The following is a 20,930-nucleotide window of genomic DNA, read 5'->3' as shown; positions in this document are numbered from 1 at the left end:
ATGGCTTTTGTGAAAAATGGCTTAACATGATTTTGCCAAGTAGGACATGTTCAAGGATTAACATCCTTGTTGCTCCTGGAACAATATTCCTATCAACCAATCAGATTTCAGGATTAGGTTTAGGGCTGAGTGTCTACTAACAGGACGTGTGACGCAAATTTAGTCATCAGCAGAGCACTCGAGCATTGAATGTGTGCAGCCCAATTTTTCTGACCGTGCATCCTCTGAACTCACAAAAGGCACATGCACCTGGAATTATTTGCAATAATTAATGGGTCCACAGTTGGTGGTGACACTCACAGTTGAGCCATTGCTGTCATCAAGAAGCTCTAGAAGAAGATGTAATCACTGGTAACAACAGGAGACGAGGCTGGAAATAACAACAGTGGATGTGCACGTCAGTGTGTGAGGAGGTCAGGAGATACCTGCATCTGTATAACTCAAGTCTGAAGGAATATAAAGACGTTTTAATGGATCTAAACTCCTGAAGAGAAATAGTCCAGTATCTCATAGTAATCGCAGTGCCCATGTGCCAACCACCTGTGTATGTGCGCACAGACAATTTAAGCATACTTTAAAAAGGCTAGCGTTCGACTGTATGCAGACGCCTAGTGTCTTCAGGCTTTAGGCTAAAGGCTGGAATTACAGGCCTTATCAACCTTTCTTTTCTCTTATTTTAGGAGTTTAAGGCTAAATGGGTTATGGAGTATGCCTTACTTGGCTAAATCATGTCGACCAGAAAATGTTACAATTTTAAACATAAATGTCAACTTTCTCAGTTATTTCCAACCTGATCTTATGAAAATTCAGTGAATGTGGGGACCTTTTTGAAAAACGATATTACGTTGTTCCTTACACGTATCACAAAAGTAGTCCAAAGGGCGATGCGCTGAATCCGATGTGCTCCCTGACGGCATACAATAGCATTGTGTGAGGTGGAGAGTAGAATTTAAATGATTAATCGCTATAAATCTTAAAGTGATACACTCTTTTAAAACATTGTATAGGGTTGCAGAATTCACACAGACCTGAATGAAACCATTAAAATGTCATATCAATATTAATCAATTCAAACAGTGCACATAAACATTTGTACGTTTCTGTAGGTGTTAATATGTAAAATGCTGATGTTTAGATGCTCTCAATACGTAAATATTTTAAATTTCAGTGTCTATGCAAATGTAAGAGAATGTACGTTTGCTTGAACCAAATTTTACGTAAGAATACATACAAATTCTCATGAGATCATGTTGAGTTCTCAGGTGAAATGTCCATTGTGTGGCGTTAAAAGTGAGTTACGTTGTCTCCCAAACAGATAAGGTTTTTAAGGTTAATGCTCGATCAAATTTTAAATCAACAAAACCTATCTCACTAACCTAAACCTAAATTATAGTGTCATAAAAAGCAAACGTGACATGAAAAACGCAACTGCTGAAGCAACCACGTCTTTTTGTGGTGCTTCTATGACACTTTCGGCTCACGTGTCAAATCAAGGGTAACACTCTATCAACCGTGCAATTTGATCACACTCGAACAAGCTTGTAAATGTAGTTGGTTATGCAATGCAAACGTTAAAATGTATCGGTTTACAAGTCATGCACTAGAGTAAAAGTGTTTTGATGTCATAATATAGCATTGTTTGAGAAATAGGGCTAAAATAAATGTTTATGAACTGATAATCTGCCCTTTTACTCATGATTTGTGTGGAATGGAATAAAAATAAATTTTTGTAGAGCCTCTAATGTTAATATCACCAGGAAAGTGCAGCGATACATACAACGCCACATGTAAAAGTTATTTTGTAAAAATGTAGGTATAGTAACATATTTCCATAAGACCAGTTTGCTTAATTTACACCAGCACTTTTCTGTTTAAAAACAATTAAGCTCTATGCAAATGGGATAACTGCAGCATTGGTGCATTGTTTCAGCACCCATGGATGAAGCAGTTATCCTTAGCTTTGATAATGTCATGGGTTTAATGACATTGTGGATTCAAAATTGGAGTTTTGTGGCTTTTAGTAATGCTACTCTATATGCTAATGTACTACTAAAAGTTGACAAAATAAACTTAAAGTAGATATACACATTTAAAATTTTGGGGGAAAAAACGGACTAAAACTAATGATGATTCATCTTCTTCGCAGGGACATATACAGTACAAATTAGCCTTAGAAAGTAGCAAATCATGATTTTGCCAGGTTGTGAAATAAATTAAAGGCAAGTATTGCCTGTTGACAAGCTTTGAAAAGCTTTTCGATATGTCCCGCCTCTACCGGTTTCAACAGGATATACATCAACACGGGAAAGAACATTGCGTTTGTTAAACCATGAGTCTTTAAAGGAATACTTCACCCCAAAATACAAATGTATCATTTACCTTCATGTCAATCCAATTATACAAGAACCAGTGAAGTTGTGACATGACATCATGACGTTTGGTCACCAATGTACTTTATTATTGATTTGATTTGATTTGAGAGTGAGTAACAACATTTAATACTTCTGAAGTTTCAAACACAGACGCTATTAAAATGTCTGTCCAAACACTCAGAAGAACAATGAAGGATTGCTGTCTTTAGGGAACTTTTTAGCCAAATAAAAGCACATTAAAATAATATAGCCACTGATATTGGATACCAATAACTAAGCTGATCGAGAAGGCAGATAATTGAACAACTGACCAATTGTTTTTAAAATCGATTTATTGAATGTTTTGAATGCAAAAATTCACAGACTTTCTATACTGTGAGAGGCTCAGACAAAGATGCAACAAGAGTCCAAAAATAATTAAATCCCATTTTAATTTCATTGTGCAACCCAAAAAGCAACTGATCTAATCTGCACCAATAAATCAGTAAAACCGATATATTGGTCAACTTCTAATTCAATCATCGCATTATTCATACAGGTTTGGAACGAAATGAGGGTAAAGTACACTATATCTTTATATCAAGGGCACAATTCATTGTTTCAAACACCAAGGAGAGTGACTTTTTGTCTGTGTGGCCATGTGACATACTGTACAGTATATATCTCCAATAAATGTCTTCGGGTGTTAATTTTAATGCAGATCTCGATTATGATCTGTGTGAGTGATTTCAAAGGACAAATGTATGCATCAACCTTGCTGTGTAAGCCACATCTTTGTGATGCCTGACTTCTCCCACACACATAAAGAGACACAACACAGAGATGTATTCTGGTTGGACTACTATAAATGGGACACTTAATGTTAAACTGTGCTATGGGTTTCTGTTTATATACAGTGCAGTGTACAATGCAGCTTTATTTATGCAGTAATTCTACAGATAACCTTCAGAAAAAATAAAAATGTCTACCTGTCAGTGCACCCAAAGGACTGGTCGCTCTCACTACCAGATAACCTGATTACTTGCATGTCGTGTAAGGTTTTCACATTGTTTAAGCTGACTGCAGAGGCTTTCAACAGCACACAGCGGTGAGGAGGTGTAGGGCTGTCCAGAGGGTGTGTGAGCTATGACTACAGTAAGTCAGTGATGTGTGTCTGCTGTGCGGTATATGGACAGGCATGTGGGCATTGACACACTGGATCCTCCCCTCTATCTGATTAATGGCTGTGTGAGGAGGCAGCCACCTTTCAGGCCCCTCAGACTTTCCAAAATAAACAACTCCCACTCTCTGGATTACTATCGATCGGAGCCGAGCTTTCTACCAACATTGAAGATGTGCAAGCTTGCTAGGGCAAGATCTCTTTCCCCCCTTATATGCTTTCCCTGTAATCTCTTCTTCTTTGGCTTTATCTCCAACCTTTCAGTCATCACTCACACAATCATTCTGTCTCTGTAATTATAGTTCACCAGGAGTTGATGTCTTTGTTATTTGAAGGTCCTTTTTTGATTTATATGATGAATGTTGTCCTTGACTACTGTAAAACCATTTAAAAGCACTAAAAATACATTTGGACTTCCAGTGGATTTATCGTTTAAGTAATGTCAGGATGCTGATCTACAATGCTCTTGGTATCTTCTCAACAGACTGGTATGCCTTCCTCTAGTGAAGCCTGTTATTATAGTCTCCTGAGAAACACAGAAATCCAGTGCAAAGAGAGCCCTATATGTCATGCATGATGTTCAAAATAGATTGTTTTTCTACCCATTCCTTGCATATTTTTCCCCCAGCCAGTGTCTGAGTGGTCAGTTGCCTGCCGGTCTTGCGTAGCCATATTTTTGACTATCAGCATAAAGTCTGGTCTGCTTTGCAGTTATTCTGCAGAATTCTTAGTTATTGTATTGGAATACCTGTATTAACTGAGCTTCAGATGTACGTGCATCTTATCTGGGTGCCTGCATGTTGACATCAGGCACTAAAGAAGTTCTGTGTTCTATGCTTGTGCACGTGCATCTATGCACTATTTTCTGAAGAGACAGGTTATTTTCTTTCAAAACTGCATGTAACCGGCAAAGTTTAAACTCTTGTTTTAGTGCCATGATTGACTGACAGTTGAGTAGGCGGTGATTTGCTGCTGTTCAGACACATTAGAATGAATGATCATTTACACTATGAGCCCGATGTGGTCACCAGTAATTCACTACAAATTACTACCACTCTAAAATTTTATTCAGATTACTGACTTTACTGATTACTTCATGGAAAAAATAATCACATTACTAATTAATTTTCAGTGACTTTTGTTTTTCTGCTCAGTGAATCCAAACTATTTCCTCCTTGTTCATTGACTCGTTAGGGGGCACACATCCTTCAGCTGTCACAGAAAGGCAAACAGATGTACAGTACATATTAACGTTATTCATGTTTTAAATGTATTATGCATATACAGTTTAGTAATATTTTAAAAATGTGTAACTGAAGTAATTAAAAGTAATTAACCTAATTGAAAGTCAGTAACTGTAATCTGATTACAAACATTTGAAATGTAATGCGCTAAACTACTTTTTTTTTTTTTACTAAAAACGTAATTAGATTACAGTAATGAAATACTTTGTTATCAGATTACACCCAACACTGGTGGTCACATAAGTTTTCAACCACATTTTGACCACCTCTGAATGTAGATAAAGTGGACAAATCACAAAATATTTTGGATGTTCAGCGTCATCCCATTTCAAACGGACTGCCTAAAATGCGTCTTAATACCAGGCATAACAGGGCCGTAGATAGGAATAGAACAAGTAAAGCAATCAAACAACCATGTTTTATAAAAATACAAAATTAACGGCGAAGCAGTGTCAGTCCACGACTAGATGTCCACAAAACACAGAAGTCAACAGAACATTTTACAGACATAACTCAGAAAACAAATATGTAATACAAATTGAGTTTACTTGCTTAAGTCAGCGCCTCACTAGCAGACTTCAAATAACTCTATTTTGACTGAGGGTGTCACAAATGCGGACTGTTTTGCTTAGATCTCACTCTCTTCAGTCAGAGGTATGACACACTTGCGATACAAAATGGTGGAGAGTTGACAAACACAACGTTATTGATGCAGTCCTACCTGTGTCTGTTCTGCCGCTATCCAAAATAGAGAAGCGATCGTGAAGGTTGTCCTATATCTAATATAGCTGCCAAAAGGCTATATCTACATTTTGATGATGAATTACAGTGACGAGCTGACCTACAGATTTCTTCTCAGTCCAGACCGATTGTTTTGGTGCGGATCTGAGTGCGACTGCCGTGTTCATATATGCCTATACAAACCGAACCAAGGGAGAAAATGCACCAGGTTCCGAAACAAATGTTGCAAATGAGCCAGGTGTGAAAACACCCTTAGGAAGCGATTCATGGAGTAACTTTACCTTGTGAAAGTGCGTGATTATGCATTTATCCCCTCGAGGCTTGCCGTAGAACGCGTATGTCCATATGTAGCTTTCAATGAGTAAAGAAATTATGTAAAAAAAAAGGCAGGAAAAACACTTGGTGACAGAATCACTATGGATTACGATCAGCGTTTCTGATGATATGTAGCTGAGTGCGATGAAAACATTCAGATCAGCTTGACTTCTTGACAGTTCTTTAGTAAATGAGGAAGCTCATTGGTCACTTGACGAGAACACAAGATTTTTTCAAGCATGCTGGTATGTTTTTTTCAGTTTTTGAAGCCATCAATTCAGCAGGGAGTCCCGATGGTCAAATGATTAACCTCCCACTGGCAGACTCTAATGCGCATTTTTTGTCTCCCTCTGCCTGGGTAGTGATTAAGCTCAACTGAAAATCACTGAAAAAATCAGCTAGTGTGGCGCTGGCTTTAAGTGCCTCAAACTAAATACTGGCAAATGATTCGCTATTCCTCTAAAGCGCTCCCCAGTACCTGGTCCGACTGTATTTCTAGGCAGACTGATAAACAAATGTACTATATTTTGACTCCAAGATTTTATATGAAGCTAGCCAACCGGATAGTGCTACGATGTCTGGATTTTGCCCACTGGAGATAGTGAGCATGCATTGCCCGCAAAAAATAACAGCACTCCAACCCTCCACCCAGTCGGGAGTTTTGGTGGGCCTCGTGGAGGGTACACACAAACAATGATATAACAAGCATAATTTTGAAAGATTATCTATGAATATGAACAACCACTCAGTCAGCTTTGTAGACTGCAGCAGTTACAACAAATGTTTCTGTTGATGGTGCAAAACCATAATTTTGCTAGAAAGCTATTTTGTTGTTTAGTGCCCCTATGCCATCACATAATATTGCAGTCAGGACCTAAAATGTGTTCTCTGCTTCTGTCATCTGCATAACTGATTATCCTCAAATCAAATCTCCTAGTCCTGGCACGCCAATGGTAATGCCACCTGCAGTCACTGTAGTAGTGACTCTAGTGAGCAGGGCTTCCCCCTGAGCCAGAGACAAAGGCATCTGTGAGTGTATTTGATGAGCACTAGGACCCAGAGAGAGATGTATTTTCTTCCAGGGGTTGCCTAAGCCTCAGTGCACACCCCTGCCTAGGAAAGCTGAGAAAGAGAGAGAGAGGAAAAGCAAGAGGGTGAGACTACAGGAACGCAGCTCTGTTGTTGTGGTCACTCCAAGAAGCCTGCTCGTGCAGAAATGGAGGGACTGAAGTGTTGGAACTGACCCTCTGTTATCAGGAGGAGAGGAATACATGTGGTAGGGCTTACTAGTGGATCAGCATTAAAAGGTGACCTGATTGTTGATCTTTAAGGGACGTATGCATGGGCATGACTGTATGAATAATAGTGTGCATGCCTTTGTGAGTGAGTGAGTGTGTGTTTATTGTACGGGCTTCAACAAAAGGTGTCTGGATGGAGTGTGTTTGGGGTATAGTGGTATTGGAATGGTCTTCACATACGTCTTCAAAGGAATGTAGAAGTGAGTCATCACTATACATGAGGGGAATACTTGTGTGTGTGTGTGTGTGTGTGTGTGTGTATATATTTGGGGGGCTTTTTTGCTGTCTGGACGGAAATATGGCATTGTTTATTGGGGAAAGAGTTGTCAGAAATTAACTTTCTCCATTTAGGGGCAATATTTTCCCCCCTAAATTTGTTTTTCAGGGGCATTTATAGGTTTATAAGGGATTTTTTTGTCCATACTAAAATTAAATCAATGCATTCTAAATCAGAATAATCACCATAGTCCATAAATTGAAATGAACATCAACTAATTTTTATGCTATAATTTGGACTAGAATAGAATACTCAAAAATTCATGGAATATCATTATTTTTGCCCCCTGCATTTTGAATTTGAGAGGCATATTTGTCACTTTTTGTGGCATTTTTGCCCCCAAACTCCCATTCATTTCTGACCCTGAAAAGGAAGAGTCTGATTTCTCCATTGACAATTAGGAGAAGAACAGGAAGGGGTGAATGTTTGCAGACACAAAAGTTTGCTGTGGATTTAAAAGGAAATTCCACAGTGAGTTCATTAACTTCTCATCTGTTAGACCATCTGAGGATCCTCAGCTCTGTATCAACATTCAGAATAAGGAGGGTTTCAGTGGCGAGGGCAAGTTTATCTCGGACTGCTTGTGATCTGTACGATAGCTTGGACAGATGGCGATAGGCGTGTGTAAGCGTGTGTGTATGTGTGGTATGTTGTGTCTGTCGGGCGGAAAATTAGTTAAGAGAGGCAGATCTAATGCAGAGCACAGCAACAGCAGAAAGATGCCTCAGTCTGACCTGCTCAGCACAGATGATTATACACATGAACACTGGGCTTTTTTAATCAACTGCCACGTGTGCCTGTCTGTGTGTGCGAGAGTGTTTGAGTGTGTTTGTAGAGGCTGCACACTTAGCGTGTAGACTGCACTGCACTTAGTAGTTAACATTTGGATGCATGTGTGACTGATTCAAGTGTTGTCATCCATAAAGAATGTTTTTCCATTCTTGGTATTATGGCTGTGTGGATCATTTTGTTATAGGCTATATGAAGTATATGTGTGTTGGAGTGTTTTTGTGAATGGGTTTGTGTGTATTTGAGTAAAGAATAACAAGACTTTTCCATAGACTGCCACTGTTTTCTGAAGTCATTAAAAATTCACCCCAAAACAAAATATACTTAAAAATCAAGAATTATTTTTATTATTATTTTTTTTATTTTTTTATCAGTGGCTTCCTTAAAAACACAATCAAGAAGGAATAAAAACAATTGTCCATCAATCTTTATATTTGGGTCTCTGAATAAATAAGATAAAATTACTTGAGATGCAAAATTGCATAATAATAAAGTACTTGCTTGCAGAGAATATAGAGAATATATTTTGATTGAGAAGTTAAGCCATTTTTTTTTCTTGTTTTAAGTACTAATCTAAGTAAATAAAAATCTGACAAAATTTAGTAAACTTTATGCTTAAAACAAGAAAAATAAAAACTTGTATTTTATTTTTCCTGTTTTAAGCATAAACCTCATTAAATTTTATTTAGATTTCTATGAAAACAAGAAATAATATATTATGCTATTTGTATTGTCAAGTAAATTTATCTTGTTTTAAAAAAAATTCAGATATTTTAATGTTAAAAAAGACAAACAGAAAAAAAGAGAATGTTTCTTTTTTACTTTTTTGCAGTGTGGGTCTCTGAATAAACACGATACAAATACTTATGATGCAAAATTGTATAAGATAATAAAATGCTTGCAGAGAACATATCTTTGCAAGAAAGCAATTTTAATTGGGAAGATTAGCTTTTTTCATGTTTTAAGCATTAACCTTCGTAAACTTACATTTTTGCTTAAAAAGAAAAAAAAAATTCTGAAAACAAGTTTAAATATCTTATGCAGTTTTGCCTCTCAAATAAATTAATCTTAAGGATGTTTAGATATTTTACTGGAAATTTAGACAAGAAAAAGTAATTTATTTATTTATTTAATTTATTTATTTGAGAGGTCAGTTATTAATTATTTTAAGTTTATTGTTGAAGCTGAAGCTGAAGCTGGTTCTGGCACTAAAACCTCATTTTTTCTGTCCCATAGAGAATATAGTTTTATAATGTCAGGATAGTGTACCTTAAAGGTTCACTCAGTAATTTTTTTCCTCATTTAATTTTTTATTTATTTTTTACTTATAAAGAAAATAATAGTAATTTTGAAACATATGTTAAAAATCATGACCACTCATGAGAGTTGAAGAGTTCAGTCATATCAGTAACCTTATAAAAGCTCTTTTATCCTACATGGGGGAGAGGCGCCCTCGCCAGCTGAATACTTCTCGCTTAATCTCAGTAACTGCCCTGTTATTGGACACTTTAATTCATGGATTAAATTAATCCTGGTTTACTGTGCATACTGAATATCTGCAATGGCATCTGTAACTGAAACCTACTGTGATTGAATGATGCAGCATCCAGGCCACTAGGTGTCAGTGTAAGCCAATGTAAGCCACTTCGACATACTTCAAAAAATTACTGTGTGCACCTGTAATATGAACAGATTCAGATCGGACTGATTCGGAACTGAATCAGAACTCAAATTGGTTGGCCTAGTAAATTACACTTATAAGCAATTTGACTTGGAGCGTTACTCAAAAATAATTTAGCATGCCACATCAATCAGTTATTCATGATATAGGGTTACATACAGTCAGGGTTGGGGAGTAACGGAATACATGTAACGGGAATACGTATTTAAAATACAAAATATAAGTAACTGTATTCCACTACTGTTACAATTTGAATCATTGGTAATTAGAATACAGTTACATTCAAGAAGTATTTAGATTACTGAAGAGATCACTTTGCATTTTATTGTCATTTGTTTCATTTAATATTTAGTCCTTTCAGATGGAAAACATTTATACATATAAATGATGCGATCCAAAGTGCATTTGAACAGCGGTGAAACACTTTCTTTTGATGTGTTACATTCATACGAGCAGACAGAGAAGTTTGAAGTAAGTTTAGAGCAGAAGAAATAGAAATAAACCTTGTGTAAATTGTCAGCTTTACGCTAAGCTTAAATTATATTTCTAGCTATTTTACATGCACGTTACCAGACACGATCATATTTTTTTATCAAGAAAATTCACGTTGGATCATAATTTCTTTTCTTTTAGTAAGACCTTTGATCTTAGGGCAAAAATCGTATTCTTGATAATAATTTTTGTATTGTTTTTCTGTAAAATTATCTAAAATTCCTTAAAACAAGATCAGTTTGATTTATCTTGTTTTAGAAACAACACTGCATAAGATATTTCGGTTTTTCAGAGAATGTATTTTTAACATGTGTATTTTGTCTTACTGTACTGGCAGAGTTTTTATAGTCAAAACAAGTGAAAAAATCTACCAGTGCTGAAGAAGTAATCCAAAGTATTTAGAATACGTTACTGACCTTGAGTAATCTAACGAAATATGTTACAAATTACATTTTACAGCATGTATTCTGTAATCTGTAGTGAAATACATTTCAAAAGTAACCCTCCAAACCCTGCATACAGTATACAATAATATTTAATATGCAATATACAGTACAATACATTCGCATATACAATACAATGAAAATGAGGGTGACATTGTAAATATTTGGCTACGTATTTACTGATTATGAAGTAATGCTCCACGATAATGAGTTTCAGACCACAAAAACCTGCTAAACTGATTATAAACAGTCAGAACACTGTTTCCTTACTGTGTCCTTGAACTTGCTTCAGAGAAAAGAGCAACGTGCGGTGTTTAATTTCAGGGGGCTGATGTCATGACTCATGATGTCATGCTGTATATATTCTGACTGATTGCTCTGCAGCTCTGCCTCCAATTGGTCGACTGCCGCTTTGGGAGCGTGAGTCAGTGACTGATTTTGTTTGTATTTTTCATAAAGATTTACTGGCCAGTTGGTGCTGAAAGTGGTTGGCACTTTATGAATGACTGTGTGTGCATGACTTGGTGTATCAGGAAAGCTATATATTTTTTAGGATTTATTGCACATGTTTTACTCAAAGTCCTACTCATAAACTTACCCTCAGTCTGCAGGAGATTGTAATGATTAGCTGTAGTTATCTTTATAACTGGAGCACATGCAGCAGTAAAACCCAAGGATTTCATGTGCCTGCGGCGTCTCTGAGTGATGATGTCATACCTTTGTCTCTCATAAGTGATTGATGGGATCGTCTTCGCCACTGGGCGATTATGTCATTTTATAAAATAGCATAAACAGGGTCCTGAAAATAATTCACAATTAATTTTTTTTTATTGATTTGGGGTAAAGTATGTCCACAACATTTTCTTAATAGGTTTCATGAGAATAAATAGGATAAGTTTCATTGGTAAAATGTGCTTAAGTGTCCTGAAAATAATGCACAATGCAAAACAAATCTTAATTGTCCTAAATTTAAGATTTTTTTAAAGATTTTTATTAATGGTAATGACAGTGGAGTAGGTTTGGTCTTGGCACACTAGATCTGCTTTACGCATGCTGCTGCTGCTTGACATAAGTCAATATGCTGCTGGGACAGAAGAGACATGTGGCTGCTACTGTACAAACATCAAGATAAAGCCCCAGCAGGTGGTGCTGGGTAAGTGGAGGGAGACCAGGGGTCCGTTGGGGAGGCCGATGCGGCAACGTGGCAGCCGATGAAAGCCACTTGTGGAAATTATTGATCACTACAATCCTGTGATCCAGCTTATCTCTGGATTCTTTCATTGCCATCATTGCTGCAACAATTGATCATTATTTGAAGATGTGTCAGGGTTTCGCTTTTTTAGCTGGAGGAATAGATAGTACCGTAACCATTGAGATGATAGCGTCTTGCCTTGGTTATGGCTGTGCGTTGGCTGAGGCCGAGTCAGAGCTTGAGTTCTTGAGAGGATGAATTTGAACATATCTTTGTGGGACAAACCGGCTGGCAGATATATTTTCTGGTAAACAAATCCTCCAGGATTCTGGAAATTGGACAGTCCGCAATGGAAATGCGCTTTTGGGCAAGACGAGCACTCCGGCGTGTTTTACCCAAAAGATTTAAGTTTCCTTCATTTTACCCGAAAGATTTATGTTTCCCTCGGTGTCCACAGGTATGGACTGAATCCCATTGCAGTTGTCTCAGACATCTCCCAAACTGGCTACAAATGTAGTCTCTTCTGGTTCGGAAATTTAGAGGTGAGGCATTGTTCATCGAAGGAGAAATACAAAGGTGATGACTATGACAGTCAGCATGTAAATACTGTATGAGACTGCGCAGAATGCTGCTGTATAGAAAATAGTTTTATGTATTGTCACTAGAAGGAAAAGCTTCTGAATGGGTGCGTAGAGAGAGGTGTGCCTGTATGACCTATCAGCCTGCACCATGTAGAGTTTCCAAACTGAACTTAATTGTCATATATAATTATAATATATAGGATCCAACTCTTCTTGCTCTATTTGTGTTACAGGTGTGCATGATTCCTCAAATTTTGCGGCTTTGTTTGTGTGCTATTGCATTTCTAAGCGATTTGACTCAAGAGCTTATTGTTAAAGTAGCAGAAAAAATCCCAAAGACTTGCATTGAAGGAGGGGCCCAAGTCATTTCTTGGGACCAGAATAGCATAGAGAATTAGGTCAGTAAACAACCACCTGACATCCAGAATGCCTTAACAACTGCATAGCAACACATAAAAAAAATAAAAATAAAAAACACTCAGAAGACCTGAACAACCACATAACAACCAACAACACCCTAGCATGGTGGTGGGGAAGGACCGTTTACCTTTTCTTGAAAAATGCAAAAATCCAGTTATATTATATTTAGAGGACATACACAAGGGCATGATTGTGATGCTACTACCACAATTGGGCTCCTATTTTGGGCTTATGCGTCATATTATTGTTCTAGAAACCTGAGAAATTCATTCACTGCATTCTTTTCTCTGTCCCTCAACTTTATTTTTTTCTTCCCTCTCTTGTGGACTGTAAAAGTGAAAGTGTCAGCTCACTCTGAGTGCACCGTATGGCTGATCTCTCAGACTCTGTACTTCAGAAGAAATCCCATGGGCCAAAGAACAGCTTGGGCTGAACATTTCAGTTTTAATAGTATTATATTATTAACTTTTAAAATTTTTGTGGCTTTTAGTCTATGTCTGCCAGCTTTGAGGCCATCTTCTCTGCAGCATGGCACCTGAAAGTACAGCGTGTTGCAAGAACAATCATCTGCTTCCCTGACAAAACAATGTCCGCTATACGAAAAAAATTGCACGTATGACTGTTTGTTTGATTCCAAATCTATTATTACCTATGTACTGATTACATCTCTGGGTTCTGAAGTGCACAGTATCAAGGTTCTGTATGATAACTGCGAGCAACTGTCTTCCAGATCTCCATATCTCAAGTAAGAAGGGTGTCTTTGCTGCTGGATGTCCCCCTTCTCTCTGTCTGGACCATGCATAGGCCTGTTCTTTGGCAATGCAAAGGGGAAAAATACCTTCCTGTATGATGTCAGAGCTTGAACACTAGAGTAAACAAGAACACAGTCTGAGAGGGGCCCTAATCTCACTCCTACGAACAACAGCAGGAATGAGGATCATCTTTTTTCTGCGTTGTTGAATGGCTTAAGAGTAGTGTAGGGTTCATATTTTAATGGTCCTTTTGGTTGAGGTTGTGTCTGTTCCATTCATGGTGCTGGTTATCTGAGATGTGGCTTCTGATCGGACCTTAAAGGACTCTATATAGGAATAGTACAGTCATCTAATTGTGTATGAGTGTGGTCCTTTCCTGTAGAAGTGTTACTAGGGCCAGTAGCATTTCCCATGAGAGAAACTAGAGCCATGTTGCACTCATGACTGTCACAGCTGTTCTTTAAGGTTCGATCAGAAGCCACATCTTAGATGACCAGCGCCATGAATGGAGTGTTGTGACGAGTTAGCAGGTATGGAAAGGCACCAGTCAAGTACTAAGAAGAATTCAAAAAGTGCCAGCAGGAAACTAGTACTAAGTATGTAGTGCTTTTATTTCTTTTTCTGTTTTTTGTTTTTACAGAAGATACCAACAACCATTGTTGCCAAGTAGATTCAAATGTAACAACTAAAACATAAAAAATCATCTGTTTTCCACACTGTTTATCACTGAATAAACCCAAGGATGAACTATATCAGGGGTCGGCAAACTATGGCACATGTGCCAGCATTGGCAAGCGGAGGGGTAATCACTGGCACGCCAGCAATGGCGAGAAAGGAGTAGACTAGTTTATTTATATAAATTCCGTACCTGCATTCCAATCTACATCTTGATGTAATCCTTCCTCATGATCACGCAACTTGTTTTCATGAGCTGAATGGGAGTCTAAACAAAAAGTTAGAATGTGACAAGACTGCAGTATACCCAACAGACTTGTGCAGCGCATGCAAGCCATTTGCGCATCACGAGCCGGCAGCGCTTCACTTTCGGTTAATCACGTGAGTAAATGTGCCCACTTTGCTTCGGTCAGGCTGCGCGGATGACAGCCTACATTCCTTGTTTCATTTGTTTCTTTTTTGCTTTCAGAACAACACGTCATGTAATAAGGAAAACACCACTATTAATCCTTGAGATTTCGCATACAGGTACACTCTCCTTACACCATGGTCACACTCAAAATTACATTAAACGATTAAAAGAGAAAACATAAACCCACATTGTGGGGTTCAAAAATCTGAGTCTATTCAAAATATAAATTAAACCTGGAAATAAAGTTTTAGAATTTTGCAGCTGTGATTCATCGAAAAGGGCTAAATAGTTGATCGGCTTGCGATGCGCGAATGGCTTGCATGCATCACATTTTAAAAGAGTTTAGCCTCCAATTCAGCTGATGAAAACACGCTGTGTGATCATGAGAAAGGATTACATCAAGATGTAGATTGGAATGCAGGTGCAAAAAACGTCTTATAAATTAAATAGCCTGCTCCTCTCTTGCCGTTGCTTACGTGTCAGTGATTACCCCTCTGCGTGATTTTGAAAAATGAAGAACATAATATAAGAAATATTTAAGATTCCACACAATTTCGTGATCAGTAATCAAATAAGCAAATTTGTGACATTAACTGTGTTAACTAATTTTGCACAAAAGGACTGGTTTTCTTTCATTAATTCCTTTCACATGCAGGATCATGATTATATCATAATCATCGGGTTTTGCACAAATGATGCCACTTGGAGACTTGCGTGAATATTTTTTATAGTGATGGTGTAACTGACTCATTGATTAAGAATTCTGAATTGATTCATTGAAACAGAAAGTTTGAAGTGATTCATCGAATTTACTTACTCTAACTCTGATTATGTCACTAAAATTTAAAGCAGCGATGCTAATCTCAATGCTTGTATCCTCACCTGTCGTGACTCAAGAAACAATCTCTGTCTTTAGAGAATTTATTAGCCAAAATAAAAAGCATTCAAATTAGAGGTCAACCATTATTGGATTTTGCCGTTACCAATAACTAAACTGGTGGAAAAGGCTGATAACCGATTAATAGGCAATCGATTAATTGAAAGTTTAGAGAATTCTTAGACTTTCCATATTGTGACAGGCACAGACATAGAGGCAACTAGAGTCCAAAATGAATAAAACCTCAGATGCAGTTTATTGTTCAACCATAGTACCAAAAAGCAACCATTGGCACTGATTAATCAGTAAAACCCGATAAATCAGTATAGCACCAGCTAATTGATCTTGAATATTCTAGGAATATTTAGTATGTCTCACAGTCTTGATTCTTCTACAGCCTAAGTCTGGATAATAATCTTTTTTTTTTCCTTAAGTAGTCATTTAGCACAAACGTTATTCCAAAGCGAAATACAGTACACTTATTACAGGGACAGTCCCTCTGGAGCTACCTTGGGTTAAGTGCCTTGCTCAAGTGCACAATGTTGAATGGCTCATGGCTAGCACCTTACAGGGCTTGAACCAACAATCTTCCAGTCATCAGCCCTGAACTTTTGTTCTTGGGTGCAACAAAGGGTCAGTTATACATGAGAAGCCATTACTGAGAGAGGGGCGAGGAAATTTCCTCTTTTGTCCCCTTATCGTGATGATTAAGTGCCTAAGACTATTATGTGAGGGGCCCTTATGGAGAGCAGAAGCTGAGCAGGAAGTGGCTATCATGTGCTTCGGATGAATGCAGACATGCTGACTCTAATTCACACTCTGAATACACTTAGATGAATCGGGTATTCGCAAAAACATGCAGCTCACATGCTGAACATCTTAGACTATCTGTCATCATGTTCATTAGGACCCTGCATAGCTGGCCACCAGAATATGTTTGTGTTTGAATGCTGGTCCCCATCAAGATTGCTGGAGTGGTACAGTAGTTGTGAAAAGGACACAAAGGTCTACACACTGGTCATTGCTGGCCATGCATTTCTGGGGGATACAGACTGGATTGTTTAAACAAACTGACATGACAAGGATGCGACGGACTGCGGCCTTCTTGCGGAAACAGGCAAGTTTGATGAACAGCAGAAGTGGATGGTGTCTCAAGTTTGAGAGATGATCACAAAGGGCCTATTTGATGAATATGTATCTGGCACTGGACTGTCAGTTCTCACAGTCTCCGTCTCATCTTCCTGTTCCAGCCCTCCTCCTGTCCTTTCTGCTCAGATCCACAGATGCAAAGCTTCTCCCTAGAGCTTCTGTCTAATCATGGTACCATCATCCCTCAGTCATATTACCCTGGAAGGGCTTGTCAAACAGCATACGCTAGAGGACACGTTGACTTTGAAATGCTGCTAATGACTTGAGGATGTTCTTTTGTGTTCCTCCCGATGGAGAGTGGTCAAGGGCCAGGAAAGAGTTGGGCAACAACGCTAGGCTGCTCTTTCTGTGGTGTTACCTGCGGGAACAAACTTTGGGTTGATGGCGAGCGAGCCATCCTCCTGTTTTCTGAAGATAAGCGCTGATGCCACAGGGCTGAAGTCTTTGTGTGTTGTCTTTAAATAGTAGCACACAGAGCTTTACCAATGCCTGTTCCTGATTCACCCCTACTCCAAAGTCTGGATTGATTGATTGGCCTTTTATTGAGGTGTATCATTAAACAAATATTCCAGGAATTAATAAAGAGACTTATCACGCTGTCAATTCAGAGGTCAAAAGTTTTGCTGCTAAAATTTGCCTGTACTTAACGAAATGTTTGATTTGTTTTGGTGCCAAAAGATGTAGTTGTATTTTTAGTTGTAAATGACATAATACAGTGAACAGCAATGCATATTTTATTAACTCTACCCACTAACCCAAACCCCAACCCTAAACCTAAGCATTAGTGGAGTCAGTGTTATTTAAGAGCGAAAATGCAACCTTTGAATGGAGCTCACCATTGTTTATGTATACGCAATTACTTCCTGGTTTCAACAGAACCCGAACCCAATTTTTGGAGTGAATGAGATTACTTACTGGTTTCCATGGGAGCAGAGCCCATATTTAGGAGTGAACATGATAACCTCCTGGTTTCCATGGGACCAGAATCCGAGTCTTGGAGATTATGTGCACAACACGCTCACAGTAGCACCAAAGGGAAGGGTGAACATGTTTGAATTGTTGCAAAAATTTTTTTTTTTTTGCATATTCGAGATACTGTCTTCATCTGTCTGTCCAAGTGTACTTGACACAATGCGTAATTGAGTATTTGAAGGAAGGACGTCAGCTAAGGAATTGTTTAATACATATTGCACATCACCTCTGTCTTTAGGATCATGCGCACAATGCCGAGGCCAGTTATCGTTCGATTAAGGTGTGTACATGCTGGACAAAGCCAAGCTACAATTGCATTATCTAGCTTTGTTTGTGTGACTTTGCAAAAATCAAACTGGTATGATTTCAGTCATATACAAGCATTATATGACATTAAAGCAATATCACAAAGCAAGAGTGCTGTATGGCCCTACATCAGCACGGCTGTGATTTGGCCGCAGGTATGCGGCCACATGCCGAGTGCCATAGGTAATCACAGACGTGCTGATTTAGGGCCATACAGCACAATTGCGAGTATGATATTGCTTTCATACAACAGTTCAACAAACAAGTAAAAAAAAAAAAAAAAACACTCGCGGACTGACGTGCGCTGATTCAATGCACATCAAACTTAACTAGCTCATAACACTTTTTTTTTTTTCACCTGTTGGCTAAAATCTTTAATGTCACAGGGATTAATGAAAAGACACACATCTAGCTGCTCTTATCTGCGCTGCTCTTACACTTTAGTTTAGGATTCTACGAACACATCGGAGTGATACAAACAGTAAAGTGTCCGAGTGTTGCTGTTCCAACACTCATGGAATGTCTCTTGTCCTATCAAATTCGAGGACCAGATCTAACTGTTGTATAATTCAATATATCGATATACAGAGTGTTTACACTTTATGGGTAGCCCTTACAAAAATGTAGTTCACTGCAAATTTGCCGCAAATTCGCCAAAGATAATTTTCACATGCAAATGAGTTTTACAGCAAACTTGCAGAAATCAACCTATGAATGGCTTACTTATATTTGTCTCTGCATATTAAATGTAATATTTTCATATAAAAAAAATACACAATTTTTACACAAAAAGTTTTGATGTTTTATTTGTACTTGCTATCCTTTGCTAATCAATCAGATTTTGGTGCCAATCAACCAGATTTGGTTAAATATTCTTGATATGAGTAGGAAAACTCTTCACATGCTTTGACGTAATGATAGAAATTATTTGCTGTGCTGATAATATTTGTTATGCTATATATAAAAGCACAGAAGGAAGTCTTTTTGGCTTTCTTGGCTGCTTATAGTGACTGAACTCCTCTCCCATCATTTATTTTACAGGTCAATGGCATCAACTATGTAACTGAGAGAAAGATAGAAAGAGAAAGTCGACCCTCTGCCAAAGCTTTTTTTAGCATGCTGCTAGTGTACTCTGTAGGGGCCCAGGACCAGCACTGTTTTAAGCCTGACTTCTGAGAGTAGAGGTCTCCTCTCTGCACTAAACTTCAGTCAGAGACCCTCAGGCTGAGTGCAGACAGGTCACCTTCACTAAGCTCAGATCAGACAAGGGAGCGAGGGAACGGGGGAACAGAGGAATAAAGCAAATGAGCGCTGCTGCTCTTCCACTGGTAATTCCCTATGGGTAAGAGCGGTTCATATGGAATGGAGAAAGTTCTTGCCCGTGGTCTAGTGTGTTTGCGACACCCATAGCGAGAGTTATGCGCTCCAGCCCCTTTGGACAATGAACCTTCACCTTGCTGTCATTGCTTATGGACTTTTCTGATGTTGCTGGCTGAGAGGATGGACCCTATACTTTGATCAGCAGATGGGCTGGCTGATTGGTTGGCCATATGCACATGCCCTGGTGTGCCCTAGCACTGTTGTCAAGGGAACTGAGGAAATGGAAACTAAACAAGTCCCTTTTTCAGTGCTGGAAAGGAGAGGGAAACACAGATCTCATTCTATGCTGGTGTTGACATGTAGCCAAACGTCTATTATTTGTACTCTATGTACCAGAACCAAAATATAAAGTCAAAGAGATACACATTAGAGTTATCTGAATCCAGTATATTTGTTGGCCTTTGAAAAGAATCTATTTAGCAGGAATTTCAGTGTTTTGAATGAACTCAAGTTCATTGAGACCTCTGCTTGGTTTTCACTGCTTTGGCTCAACTCAGAATTAGTCCACATTTTTGCATATAATTGATTTGTGTGTTATTTAAAGGTAATTTAAAGGGCACTCAGTATTTTTATGTATGTCATCTTGTACTATACTTACAACTAGGGGTCTGGATGCAGCATCATTCAAACACAATAGTTTTTCAAGTTATCAGTGCCATTGTAGAAATTCACTATTCACAGTTAGCCATGATTTTTTTTTAATTAATGAGTTAAAGTGTCCAACATCAGGGTGGTTATTGAGACTAAGTAAGTAGTATTCGGCTGGTCATATGATGCTTACATGGCAGCTTCCAAGGGGGGACCCTCTCCATGTAGAATAAAACAGCTTTTATAAGGTTACTGATATGACTGGACTCTTCATCTCATGTGAGCGCTCATGTTTTTTTTTTATATATGTTTCAAAATAACAATTAATTTCTTCAGGAGTAAAACCTTTTTAATAAGGAAAAATGACTGAGTGCACCATTAAAGTGTCACTAAATGGATTTGCAAAAATAATTATTGTTTTCAAACAGCTTTCCCGAACACTCCTTCACTCTGCCAATGAAGCATAGGTCTCTATGGAACAATAACAGGTATTTCTCAGTCTGTGGGTGTTTTCAAATTGGGATGCCAGTGAAAGTAGGCAATCTCAATGTAGTAATCATTGGGTGTTTCCAAACCAGGATGGGCTTTTCTGAACTATCCAATGAAGGTAGGGAATCTCAGTGTAGTAGGCAAATCGTGTAAAGCGGTTTAAAAATGCCCATCCCAGTTTGAAACTGCCCACTGATTGGAAAACGCCTATATTGTGTAAATGTCCGGGGGGGGTGGGGGGGTGCCAAAAGCAAGTGAAATGGTGTCATAATCAGACAGGTTTAGAGGTTTTAGAGGTTTTAACAAGTGTACCTCCCTAACCTAAA

The 20,930-nt window shown here is 38.2% G+C and overlaps 1 protein-coding gene across 2 annotated transcripts in view; it reads left to right on the top strand.

Moving 5' to 3' along the window:
* The first annotated feature begins 6,973 nt into the window (after nt 1–6,973).
* LOC127416098 (forkhead box protein N3-like) overlaps nt 6,974–20,930 on the top strand; it is a 44,738-nt gene continuing 30,781 nt past the window's right edge. For both annotated transcript variants that reach the window (XM_051655245.1, XM_051655244.1), the window contains exon 1: nt 6,974–7,138. The gene's annotated coding sequence lies outside the window, so the exon portion shown is untranslated. The remainder of the gene's footprint in view (nt 7,139–20,930) is intronic.

The sequence above is a fragment of the Myxocyprinus asiaticus genome, chromosome 25 (genome assembly GCF_019703515.2).
Source record: "Myxocyprinus asiaticus isolate MX2 ecotype Aquarium Trade chromosome 25, UBuf_Myxa_2, whole genome shotgun sequence".
NCBI lineage: Eukaryota > Metazoa > Chordata > Actinopteri > Cypriniformes > Catostomidae > Myxocyprinus > Myxocyprinus asiaticus.
This window is presented reverse-complemented; position numbering and strand designations above follow the sequence as displayed.